Source organism: Chenopodium album, chromosome 9 (assembly GCF_948465745.1).
Source record: "Chenopodium album chromosome 9, dcCheAlbu1.1, whole genome shotgun sequence".
Lineage (NCBI taxonomy): Eukaryota > Viridiplantae > Streptophyta > Magnoliopsida > Caryophyllales > Amaranthaceae > Chenopodium > Chenopodium album.
Genome location: NC_137842.1, coordinates 25909033 through 25922351, shown reverse-complemented (window position 1 = coordinate 25922351; position 13319 = coordinate 25909033). Strand labels below are relative to the sequence as shown.

Sequence of the window (13319 nt, the reverse complement as noted above, 5' to 3'; positions counted from 1 at the left end):
TGGTGTCAGCTTTCCTTTTTCCCTTATCTTTTGTAGTACTTTTCTTCCTAGGCATTGCAGGTGTTTTGAATTCAACTCTTTCACGTAAGCGTTCCTTGGCAGAGATCACCCTGTCACCTAGACGACTCTTCACATCGGTTTTACCCCGATCTTTCTTCAAGTCCTTTGAGGGTTTCCTCAGCAACCACTTCTTCACATCATTGGGCAAGGAAGGAGGAACCTTTTAGGTAATTACTTCCCATAAAGGTCTAGTACTCCAATAAGCATCAAATCTGTCTACTTCTTGGGATACAGGGTACTCGTAGGGAGGACGAAGATCTCCGGAAGGAATATTCTGAAGCAAGACATATTGTCTTTTTACCCTGCAGGGATAGTAGTAAGTCATACGAGACAAACTTGGAAGACGGCAGAAAGGTTGCTTGTTGACACCAACCATCCTTTCTATTTTCCACCACGGGACGACCCACTTGATAGCAAAATTGCGAGATTCGAAGACCCTTCTCCACTCATTGCGCCCAATTTTAGAGAAGCGTTTCTTCCTCCTCACGAAGCAATTTGGAGTGTTCTTCTCAATGTTGTCCGGAGGGCTAATTAATTCTAGCCTTTCCATTAGCCACATCTGTAAAGAAAAAAAATTGCAATGCAAATAAATTATTATTACTATACAAAAATATATTTTTTTTATTTCTATAATTAAAAATATAATTTTTCTACCTGTAATAAAATTGGAGAGCCTCGAAAAGGTGCTTTTGGGTTCCTTTTCAATTCATCAAGACTAATCATAGTCTCTCCAACTATCAATGACATTGGATTTCTCCCTGATTCAATTTGTTCTAGTACGGTGGTTATAATTGATTGACCCTCATTATTTTTACCACTACTAAGAAAAAAATTTATTAAGCATGCAAAATAAGAAAGCCCTTCTTCTACAAATATAAAAAGATTCAGAAAGAGGTTTATCAAAATAATGGCGAGCACATTCTTTCAAATTAACTATGTTTCCATCAACTATTTTTGATAAATCCCTTTCTTTTAAATTGAAGAAGCGTTCAAAATCCTTGTAATAATATGCATCTATTTTAGGGATTACTATGAGGTCTATTGCAAGGAGACCTAAAATAGCACCAAATTCTTCCGGCAAAGGGCTAATTTCATTATACCCTATTCTAAAGCAATGAGTATCAACATTCCAATATTCTAGAGTGGTAAGAATGAAATCTAAGTCAAGATCTACCCCTTTAACACCATAAATTCCCCCCAAGTGAAACAAATCTAATTCTTTTCTTTCTTTGGCATTAAGAGACAGACACCATTCATTGGTGTATTGGGTAAAAGTTTTGGTGACTAGAGACATGATATTATTTTTCGAAGTCCAAGAATTATTTTATTTGCTTAAATTATGAAAAGAATCGGCTGGGTAGGGGGCTATTTATGCACGATTTAGGAGCAGTTTTAATTAGGGTAGCATACGGAGTAAGCGCTAATTGGCGCTAGACGCCGCGATTGGCGCCAAACGCCAAAGCTTGGCGCCACACGCTAAGTGTAGCGCCTGGCGCTACACCCAATTGTGTGGCGTCAGCTAACGCCAATATGCCACGTCATGCGCACTTTCTAAAATCGCGTTTTTACCTTGATTCATGTCTGATATTGACTTTACGGCTCCCTTATCTTTTCCAAACATCTTTTTATTCTTTTTTTAATGAACATAGATATTATATTATTATATTATTCTTTTTTGGATTTTATTTAGGTTACTTTCCAAGTTTTTTATAAACCCAAGCTTTTATTTGACTTTTCCTTTTATTCATTTTTCTTTTTGGTTGAGAAAGTCGGATACCTTCCATCAATAATAAAAATGTTGGAATTTTTGCGCAAAATTACTTGTCACACTTTCTTGCACACACAAACATGCACATAATAATAAAAATAATAAAAAATGAAAATAAAACATGATAAATAAAATAAACTAGTAATAGTATGTATATACAAAATATGTCTAAAAAATGAGTCTAACTAAAAGGCGAAGTTCTATACAAAGTAAAAATAATAAAAAAGTACAGGAACAAACTACGGTGCCGGGGGACGTACACCCATCATCTCGTAAAACTGCGCCGTACGAGGAGTAACCTCTTGATAAGTGACTTTTATGTCACTTTTAGGGTGTTTATTGAGTCGTATTCCGGCTTATTTTCTAATAATTTCACCATTTTATCCTTTATTTCTATTATTTTCTTATTCTCGTCTTTTATCTTTATTTTGTGTATTTTTGCCCTTTTTATTAGTTTTTAGTTTATTTTTGTAGTTTTAGTTAATAATTTCCCGCTTCTCTCATTTTATTTATTTTCTTTTAGTTTCTAGTTTCTAGTTTATTTTATTTTATTTTATTATTTCTTTAGTTTTAGCATTTTATTTTATTTTATTTTACTTTATTTATCTTATTTTATTTTATTTTATTTTATCTTCCGATTTCCCCTCGTGTTGTTTTTGGTTGTAGGTGTTCCGGGTTTCAAAGTCAAGTTTGTGTTCGGGGTCCAAGGTTCAAGCACAATTCACAAGCTTCCAAGCAACACCCTAGCTGCTGCCCTATTATCCTTCACCACACAATCCCCTTACCCTACACCACAACACAACAGCAACAACACACAACCTCCCCTGCACTTCCCCTGCTCCCACCAGCAACACACCACCACGCAACACCAACAGCTACAACAACAAACACCAACACCATCTGCAACAACAATCTGCAATAACAACTCCAACAGCACCAATTTCAACCACCGCCGATCACCCCAATCCAACCATCAGCCGTTCTCACAGCCCAGCATCACCGCAACCAACACCACAGCCATCGTGCAACCCCACAACAACGACCAGCCCGCAACACCTGCTACACCTCCCAATTAAACCACCAACACCACCGTCACCTCCCATTTCGCCACCAAACTGCCAACAATTACCACCTCCAATCAACAACAACCACCCAAATCACCACCAAATTACTCACCTCATAGCCGCGCAACTCATACCATCTCAAGCCTCCTCCGCGGCCGCGCAGCCCTGTCAGAAGGCGCACACAATTGGAGTCCAAATTCAGAGTCGAGGCAGTAAGTTTGCGCGACCTCTGTGCGATGTCTGTGCGGGCGCGCAATTGTGGGTCAATCACGAGCTTCTCACGCGAGTTTTAATAAAAATTTAACGGCCTTGATTGATTTGCTGGTTGATGAAGATGTCGGTGATGATGGTGTTTCGATTTGAGCCGTTGATAATGCGTGGTGGTGATGTTGATGATGAAATCAAGAGTAGGGAATTTAAGGAAGAAGAGAAGGGGAAATCGGGTCTGATGGGATTTTTGGGCTTTTGGGATTTTAATTTCTTTTAATTTTACTTTTATTTTCCTTTTCTATTTCCTTTTTCTTTTTTTCTTTTGTTTGTTTTATTTTATTTTCCATTTCATTTTCTCTTTTCTTTTATTTTCATAGCTTGTATATAAATACCCATTTTTGGGGTAATTAGGGAGAAGGCCATTATGCTATTTTCTTAGTTAGTTTAGGAGAGCTTCTCTCTCTTAAGGTTAGATTAGATAGTTTTTAGAGAGATAAAGTAGATTATTGCTCAATTTTCTTCCAAGGAATCAATTTTTGGTCAAGTTTAATTTCCAATCAAGCAATTCCTTCAAGTTTTCATCTTTCATTAATCCTCTCTCTAGTAATCTCTAATCCTTTCCCTTAGCTTTATTTATTTGCTTTATTGTTACTTATTTTTGTTATCCTTTTAGTTTATCTATTTGTTATTGTTTTCATTGTTCTTAATCATGTTTTGTTTTGTGTTTCTTGAATTTATTTTTGGTTTTGCTATTATGTTTAATCTCTCTTCTCTAGGCTAATTTCTTAGCTAGGGGAAGGGGGTGGAAAATATGTGTTGAATGTTGGATTAATGATGATGGTTGGATTGAATACATGCCTTAAATTGATGAAAGATATGATTTTTGATGGCTTGAGATTATTGTTACACTTTATTTGATTTCCCTCTAGTTTAAATGCATGAAAGTGATTTGAACTAGATTAAGATCACCTCTATTTTAATGATTGCATGAGAATGAGTTGTTAAAATTGAGTTTTATGAATTGTGTTTCTTTATTCTCTTGATTTGCTTGTGTCTAATAGGATGCATGAGAATGATCCTAACCAGCATGGACTTCTTTCATTGATTTGCCTAGACTATTGCATGAGAATGAATTGTTTAGGTAGGACCTTGTGTTCTTTGGCATATGTTTCATGATAATCACCGTTATTCTCCTCTTTCTAGTCATGTTTGACACCCCCGAATCCCTAGCGTAATTTTCTATTGATTTTATTCATCTTTATCTTTGCTTATTCGTAGTTTTAGTGCTTTTTATCTAATATATCAACAAAAACATTTCCCCTCTTGACTCTTGCATTAGTGATATTGATGTTGGACGAGTGAGCTTCCTTAGTGGTTCGACCCTTTACTTGCCACTAACTAGTTTAGTGTAAGTTTAGGCATTATAAATTGTTAATTTGATTAGGGTTAGTAGAACCAACGACCTATTGAAACTTCGATCAAATTTTGGCGCCGTTGCCGGGGAAGCGGCTTGTTTAGCATTTATTTTTGCTATTGTTAGAGTCATTTTATTTGCTTTCTTTTTATTATTTTGCTTTTTTTAATCCTACTTGTCATTGCTAATCGTGTGCTTAGCTTTGTTGTATTCAAAGAGAGATATGGCAAGACAAGAGGATGACCTTCTTTTTAGGGAGTTTGGAAATCCGGAAGTCTATGAGCTCACGAGTGGTATACTTCTCCCAACCACCGAGTCTAATTTCACAATCCATCCACAATATGCTAGGATGGTACAAGTTGAGCAATTTTCCGGAAGTGCAAGTGAAGACCCCATTGAGCATTTGGACCGATTCCTTGAGTTGTGTGCAATGATGCAAACAAATGAAGTGAGCCAAGATTACATTCGTATGCATCTCTTTCGGCAATCTCTCACCGGAAGAGCAAAGAAATGGCTCAAGCTTTTGAAGCCCAACTCTCTCACCACATGGAAAGATGTTGCGAAGGCCTTTCTCAAGAGGTTCATTTCCGATGAGCAAACCGCAAAAATGAGGAGGAAGATAGCTTCTTTTGAGCAAGAACCGGATGAAACTCTTGGGGAAGCATGGGAAAGGTTTAAGGATATGATTAGAGCATGTCCTAACCATGGATTCAACCATAATTTGCTCATGAGATTCTTTTATGATGGCTTAGAGCCAATTTCAAGAACCAATCTAGATGCGGGTGCCGGTGGCCAATTAATTAAGATCCCTCAAAGCCAAGTTGAAGCTATAATTGAAGAGGTGGCTACTAGCTATTCTTGGGGAGGTCAAAGAAGGTCCCAAGGAAAGCAAGGTGATCTTTATGAGTTGGAGAAAGTCGGTCAACTTAAGCACATAGTTGAACTCTTGAATGAAGGTCTTTCCAAGTTGAACTCAAGTGTAGGTTTGGGTTCAAAACCGTCACAAATCATTGATTTCTCATGTGGTTGTTGTGGTGGGACGGATCATGATGCATCGTATTGTAGAGAGTTCAATCCTAAGCAAGGTGAGGCTTTGACTTAGAGGGAAGAAGAGTTTGTAACCCAAGCTCAATCTCAACAACTTCAACAACCTCCAAAACAAGAAAACTCCTACCTCCAAGATGAACCTCTTTTCAATCCTCTAACCGAAAATTTTTCTTACCCTTACATCCAAATGGGGAACTTTCAAGGTCAACATCATGACCAAAATCCTCAAGAGTATGAAGAACAATCACCACCCGACCACACACAAACCCAAATTCTTCAACAACGTCAAATTCTCACTCAACAATTCCAAGAGATCAAATCTCACAATGAAGTTGTTGACTCCCAACTAGCCAACATTTCTTCTCTCCATTTAACCGCAAAACTCCCCTTACAATCATCTACTAACCCTTCATATGCTTATCATCTCGAAACTTGCAAGGAGGATGAAAGTAAGGAAGGCAAGGTTGTGGAGGATGTGGTTGAGAAGAAGGTTCAAGAACAAAATGAGGAGCCATTAGATTTTAGTGAACCAAGCAAGTTTGAAGGCCCGGTTCCCTTCCCTTGTAGGCTAGTTGAGAATGTTGTTTTGAAGAGCCCTATGGCGGTGAGCGTATGTAGAGTTGATGTGGTCGATGGTGTGATGGATAATGAGAGCTTACCTCCATGTGATGGTAAGGTGACAATGAGGTATGATGACTTTCTTGAAGTTCCCGCTTGGTTTGAAGGCTCTCTTGAGGAAGGTGAGGTTACCCTTCCTAATATCGAGGATTCCAAGCTTCATCGCCCTTTTAGAAGGAAAAGAAAGAAGAGAGAAAAAAGAAGAAGAAACGACAAGAAGAAGAGAAAAAGAAAAGATGAGCCACCATTGGCTCTTGATTCATTCCCTCCTTTCCCTTGTGGTGATTTGAGACCTCAAGGAGTGCTAGTTCTCAAGCTTGGGGGCATCTATGCTTCACTCCTCAAGTTGATGAGGGTGATGTTCTTTATTCCACCTTGAAGGAGGTGAAGGGTCAAGCTAGAGACCATAAACAAGCGCTTCCCGGGAGGCAACCCGGAGGATTTCTACCCTTTCCCCCCCCTTTTCTTTTTCTTTTTTGTTTTCTTTCTTTGTTTTCTTTTAATGTTTTCTTTTATGTCTTATCTTGCCTTGTAGGTTGCATTTTGGAAGCTTGGAGCGGAGTGACATTTGGTGAACTCGATTTTATGCTCCATTATTCTTTTAAGCCAACCTCTCGGTGAGACCGTTCTTGTTTTCACTCTTTTAATTTTTCTTTGAGTGCTTAGTTTAAGGTTAGTTTAGGAAGAAGTTGAATGGTTCGAGGTTGTTTGCATTGGTTCTAAGGAACCTGGGATCGTTGATGTTGTTATCAACGGTCATTTGTATGACGATTGGGATTTACTTGAATTACATGCCTCATTTGTGAACCTTTTTATTTCTTCCTCTTGTTTTTGTGTTGTTTTTCCCTTTTTATCTGACAAACATGGCTATGACGAGTTGAAATTATTTTGATTTGGAATTGCTCATTCATTTGGATTTGTGTGCCTTTCATGATGATGTGTCTTTGAATGCTTATCTTCCTAGTTGATGAGGGTTTACACGGTTTGAGAGTGCTTAAGGTTGAATTAGACACATTGTAAGCTAAGGTAGCCCGATTTAGAACTCTTGAGGACGTTTGAACCCCTAGTTCACGGGAAAGTGGTAAGATGGTGTTGCTCTCTATGGTGAATAGGATTCCCTTGGTTGGTATTTGCTTATTTCTTATCCCGTGTGAGCGTCATTTGTTCTAGCCTTCATCATTCTTGTGAGCGGCATTTAGGATCCTTAACTATGCATAACTTAATCCTTGTGTTGTTTTCTAGCTCCCAAGATCGTGACCAAGCAATTCTAGGGGAGGAAAAGGGCACCATTTTTCTCTTTTTTCTTTATCTTCTTTTTGTTTTGTTACTTATTTTGTTCTTATTTTGCATTTGCTCCTCTTGCCAACCCTTTGAGCCTATTCCCTTTCTTGATTATGAGCCACATTACAAGCCTTATGACCTTTCGTTTCCCTATCCCTTAGTTTGTGAAGCATTTCGGTTTAAGAGTTTGTTTTGTGTTGTAATAAAATGAGAAAGTATTATGCTCTTTGCACCAAGCAAGAAAGTAAATTGTATATATTGTTTGTAACAAAGCAAATTTTAAGAAAAAGCCGTCCAAAGTTTAAAAAAAAAGGGCAAAGACAAAAAAAAAAAAAAAAAAAACAAAAAAAAAAAAAAAAAAAAAAAAAACTAAACTAGTTTGGTTTCGTTTTCTTCCCTAGCTTTAGCATTGAGGACAATGCTTTGTTCAAGCTTGGGGGGGAGCGTTACGTCGTTTTTGTTTTTATTGAGTGTGGGTGTCGAATAAGCTTGGGGGAGATGGCATTATTGTTTTTTTTTTTGTTTGATGTTTGGTGATTTCTTGAGTTTGTTTTTGAGGTTTGATCACCCTTTTGCTTCACTTAGGAAATATCACCAAAATTTTCAAATTGTTGCCCCGCCTTGACCCTTAGCCTTACGTTACAACCCTAGTAAAGACCCTTTGACTTTAGAGGGGTGAGGTCAATGACCGGTGGAGGGAGATAGATTTCAACCCTATGGAGAGAGTATGCATAGTTGAGATGTCGGGATGACCTTATGATTCCACATAAAAAATTCTTTTTCCGATTCCCTCGAGGAATCATGAGGAGCTAACTAAGGGATGATTTGAAGCTAGTGGAGAGAGCGTGGACCGTCTTGGATGGGGCTAGGGCGGAGAGTGAAATCATTAGTTCTCTATGCTTAGCTTAGGTTTGTCTCTTTCAACCATGAGCATCTTGGAACGTTTATTCCCTCATTTAATTAAGAAAGGTGAGCATTCTTTGGTGCATATCTCTATGTTTTGAGTCCAAATGGAGCATTTTCTATCTAAAAGCTTGTTTGGTTTCCTTAAGCCTTGTCATGTCATGTTGGTCGTGGTTGTGCTTGCTTTTTGTTTTTGCTTTTCTTTTTCTTTTTGTTTTGCCTTGGTTTTGTTTAGAGTTGTGGGTTAAACTCTTAGGACACCCTCACGAGAGCACACTCGTCCTCTAGGGCGATCTAGGGGTTTAAAGGGCTTGTCTTTAGTTGCTAAAATTGACCGTGATTCCTACGAAAGTGAGTTAGTGTACATTCTTGTCTCCTTTAGTGTCTTAGCTTTGCTTGAATAAATCATTCTCCTTCTCCCGTGTTTTATGTTAATTTGCTCGAGGACGAGCAAAAGGTTAGCTTGGGGGAGTTTGATAAGTGACTTTTATGTCACTTTTAGGGTGTTTATTGAGTCGTATTCCGGCTTATTTTCTAATAATTTCATCATTTTATCCTTTATTTCTATTATTTTCTTATTCTCGTCTTTTATCTTTATTTTGTGTATTTTTGCCCTTTTTATTAGTTTTTAGTTTATTTTTGTAGTTTTAGTTAATAATTTCCCGCTTCTCTCATTTTATTTATTTTCTTTTAGTTTCTAGTTTATTTTATTTTATTTTATTTTATTATTTCTTTAGTTTTAGCATTTTATTTTATTTTATTTTACTTTATTTATCTTATTTTATTTTATTTTATTTTATCTTCCGATTTCCCCTCGTGTTGTTTTTGGTTGTAGGTGTTCCGGGTTTCAAAGTCAAGTTTGTGTTCGGGGTCCAAGGTTCGAGCACAATTCACAAGCTTCCAAGCAACACCCTAGCTGCTGCCCTGTTATCCTTCACCACACAATCCCCTTACCCTACACCACAACACAACAGCAACAACACACAACCTCCCCTGCACTTCCCCTGCTCCCACCAGCAACACACCACCACGCAACACCAACAGCTACAACAACAAACACCAACACCATCTGCAACAACAATCTGCAATAACAACTCCAACAGCACCAATTTCAACCACCGCCGATCACCCCAATCCAACCATCAGCCGTTCTCACAGCCCAGCATCACCGCAACCAACACCACAGCCATCGTGCAACCCCACAACAACGACCAGCCCGCAACACCTGCTACGCCTCCCAATTAAACCACCAACACCACCGTCACCTCCCATTTCGCCACCAAATTGCCAACAATTACCACCTCCAATCAACAACAACCACCCAAATCACCACCAAATTACTCACCTCATAGCCGCGCAACTCATACCATCTCAAGCCTCCTCCGCGGCCGCGCAGCCCTGTCAGAAGGCGCACACAATTGGAGTCCAAATTCAGAGTCGAGGCAGTAAGTTTGCGCGACCTCTGTGCGATGTCTGTGCGGGCGCGCAATTGTGGGTCAATCACGAGCTTCTCACGCGAGTTTTAATAAAAATTTAACGGCCTTGATTGATTTGCTGGTTGATGAAGATGTCGGTGATGATGGTGTTTCGATTTGAGCCGTTGATAATGCGTGGTGGTGATGTTGATGATGAAATCAAGAGTAGGGAATTTAAGGAAGAAGAGAAGGGGAAATCGGGTCTGATGGGATTTTGGGGCTTTTGGGATTTTAATTTCTTTTAATTTTACTTTTATTTTCCTTTTCTATTTCCTTTTTCTTTTTTTCTTTTGTTTGTTTTATTTTATTTTCCATTTCATTTTCTCTTTTCTTTTATTTTCATAGCTTGTATATAAATACCCATTTTTGGGGTAATTAGGGAGGAGGCCATTATGTTATTTTCTTAGTTAGTTTAGGAGAGCTTCTCTCTCTTAAGGTTAGATTAGATAGTTTTTAGAGAGATAAAGTAGATTATTGCTCAATTTTCTTCCAAGGAATCAATTTTTGGTCAAGTTTAATTTCCAATCAAGAAATTCCTTCAAGTTTTCATCTTTCATTAATCCTCTCTCTAGTAATCTCTAATCCTTTCCCTTAGCTTTATTTATTTGCTTTATTGTTGCTTATTTTTGTTATCCTTTTAGTTTATCTATTTATTATTGTTTTCATTGTTCTTAATCATGTTTTGTTTTGTGTTTTTTGAATTTATTTTTTGTTTTGCTATTATGTTTAATCTCTGTTCTCTAGGCTAATTTCTTAGCTAGGGGAAGGGGGTGGAAAATATGTGTTGAATGTTGGATTAATGATGATGGTTGGATTGAATACATGCCTTAAATTGATGAAAGATATGATTTTTGATGGCTTGAGATTATTGTTACACTTTATTTGATTTCCCTCTAGTTTAAATGCATGAAAGTGATTTGAACTAGATTAAGATCACCTCTATTTTAATGATTGCATGAGAATGAGTTGTTAAAATTGAGTTGTATGAATTGTGTTTCTTTATTCTCTTGATTTGCTTGTGTCTAATAGGATGCATGAGAATGATCCTAACTAGCATGGACTTCTTTCATTGATTTGCCTAGACTATTGCATGAGAATGAATTGTTTAGGTAGGACCTTGTGTTCTTTGGCATATGTTTCATGATAATCACCGTTATTCTCCTCTTTCTAGTCATGTTTGACACCCTCGAATCCCTAGCGTAATTTTCTATTGATTTTATTCATCTTTATCTTTGCTTATTCGTAGTTTTAGTGCTTTTTATCCAATATATCAACAAAAACATTTCCCCTCTTGACTCTTGCATTAGTGATATTGATGTTGGACGAGTGAGCTTCCTTAGTGGTTCGACCCTTTACTTGCCACTAACTAGTTTAGTGTAAGTTTAGGCATTATAAATTGTTAATTTGATTAGGGTTAGTAGAACCAACGACCTATTGAAACTTCGATCACCTCTCCACCAGCTCCGGCTCCAGCCCTAGTCTCCGCAGGAGGAGGAAAACTCAACGTGGGTCCACTCCACCCAAGATCAACCTGAGGCTGAGGCTGCAAAGGCTGCTGCGATGACGATCCAACCTCGTACATCCCACCACCTCTAAAAGCCAAGGCAGCCTTTCCCTGGCCTACCGGTGCAGCGTGAGCACCCTCAGAAGAAGAACCCGAGGCCTACGCCACATCGGCACGGGCAGCCTCGGAGCGACCGCCTCTACCTCCTGACGTAGTGCGGCGACGTCTCGAGCTAGATCTCGCCGGATTCCTCCGCACCTCAGGTCTCGTGCGGGTATGAGAAGCAATAGGCCGACCCTGCAAAAAGAATTAAATCAGAAACAAGGCAAAATCGAAGCGGTGATGTAAAAACATATGAAAAAAAGACTACCTCTGGGACGGCGTCGTCCCGACGGCAGGTAGCCGCATTCCTCATCTGGACGAGCTGGCTCTGGAAGGCATATATACATCGTGCCATCGCCGAAACCACCTCGCCTGAGAATTGTCAAAAGAAATAAGTCAGTAAACATGCATAATATATATGGACAAAAATTGCAAATAAATAAGCTTACCTGAGTCTGGTGGCGAGGAATCGACCGCTCTACGAAGCGCTCCTCCTCAATCGGCCCGTATGTCCCCTGGTAATGGAAAGACATACAGGGTGGCACGAACTCAGCAGCATCGTCCTAATAAAGCAAAACAAAATCTTACCCCCACATCCTCAGCCGGTACAGGGGCTAGAGCTAACAACGGAAGTAGCTCCTCCGCATAGCATCGCTGGGGATCGTGCAAGATCGCCAAGAGGTTCCATATCCCTCTGACATGCTCAAAAACCTCGCGACGTTGTGACGTGGTGGAGGAGCAGGAACGACAAAAACATCAGAGGAATGTTGTCTAGCAACCCTCTTTCCGAAGTACGCAATCACTCCGTAAGTCCCCAAGAAATAGCGACGCTCAGCTGAGTACTGTGCAGCTACCCTAGGGACTACCAAGCCAACACATGGCCGGTACACAACCTCAGTCTCCTGCAAAGAGCATCAATCAGGCGAGAGTCTACTTAAAGCATCACGAAAATTACAAATAAGAAAAAATCGTACCGCGATGATCCAGTCTCGGACATATGCAGTGGACATCCCCACACAGCGGCTGCCCCAAGAAGCACTCACTGGAAATCCGCGCAGCGACGGTCTCGCCGGCGAAGCAGAAGGGAAGTACTCGTGGAACCAGATCTAAAAGGAGTTAAAATTATAAGAAAGTGCTAGCTAAAATGTAGAGCTAAACTTTATAGGGAATAATGTTTACCTCTACGACCCTCCAAAAGGCGGACAAAGCAACATTCGTCCCAAAGGACCGGTGTCGACACGAGTCCCTCAGTGCACGAATGAAGTCAGCGTAGGCCAAGCTAGCCCAGTCATAAGTCCCGATCCGGGGTAGATCGCGGACAACAGGAAGGTAGTAAAGCAGTGCCCTACTACCCTTGTCAGGGGAGAATGTCCCTGACAACAAAATCAGCACAAAGATGCGCACCCGCTGCTCTCGGGTGGTCGCATCATCATCAAAAGCTGCTGCCAGAGTCGAGCGGCGAATCCTCCTAGCATTGAACGAAGATGTCTCGACCTCAGCTCGGGCCCGAATGGTAATCGGCCCCAAGCCAACCCAAGCCAAGCTTGGGACTAGTAACCAATGGGGCTCATATAGGCTTGTAATGTGGCTAAATAATCAATAAAAAGGGCACAAGCAACAACATGGGTAGCAAGAAGGAAATAAATGTATCCAGTATCGTCTGAAAGCTACCTAAGAGAACAAATGCCTTAGTCCTCCTCAATGTGCATAATATAGAGCCATACAAACATTACTAATAGTTGCAAACCAATACTCAAATTCCTTGACATACCAGGAACTATCATACATTTCCTAACCAAATCAACTAGTCAAGCACTATATTCACAAATAGTTGGCAAAATTGACGCATGTTTAGAACTTCAAATCATGATCA

At 39.5% G+C, this 13319-nt stretch overlaps 1 non-coding gene across 1 annotated transcript; it reads right to left on the bottom strand.

Annotated features, from left to right (window-relative positions):
• Positions 1–5120: 5120 nt before the first annotated feature.
• LOC145560924 (small nucleolar RNA R71) lies at positions 5121–5227 on the bottom strand. The gene has a single exon (XR_014093516.1). It is a non-coding gene; the product is annotated as a small nucleolar RNA R71 (small nucleolar RNA).
• Positions 5228–13319: the final 8092 nt, after the last annotated feature.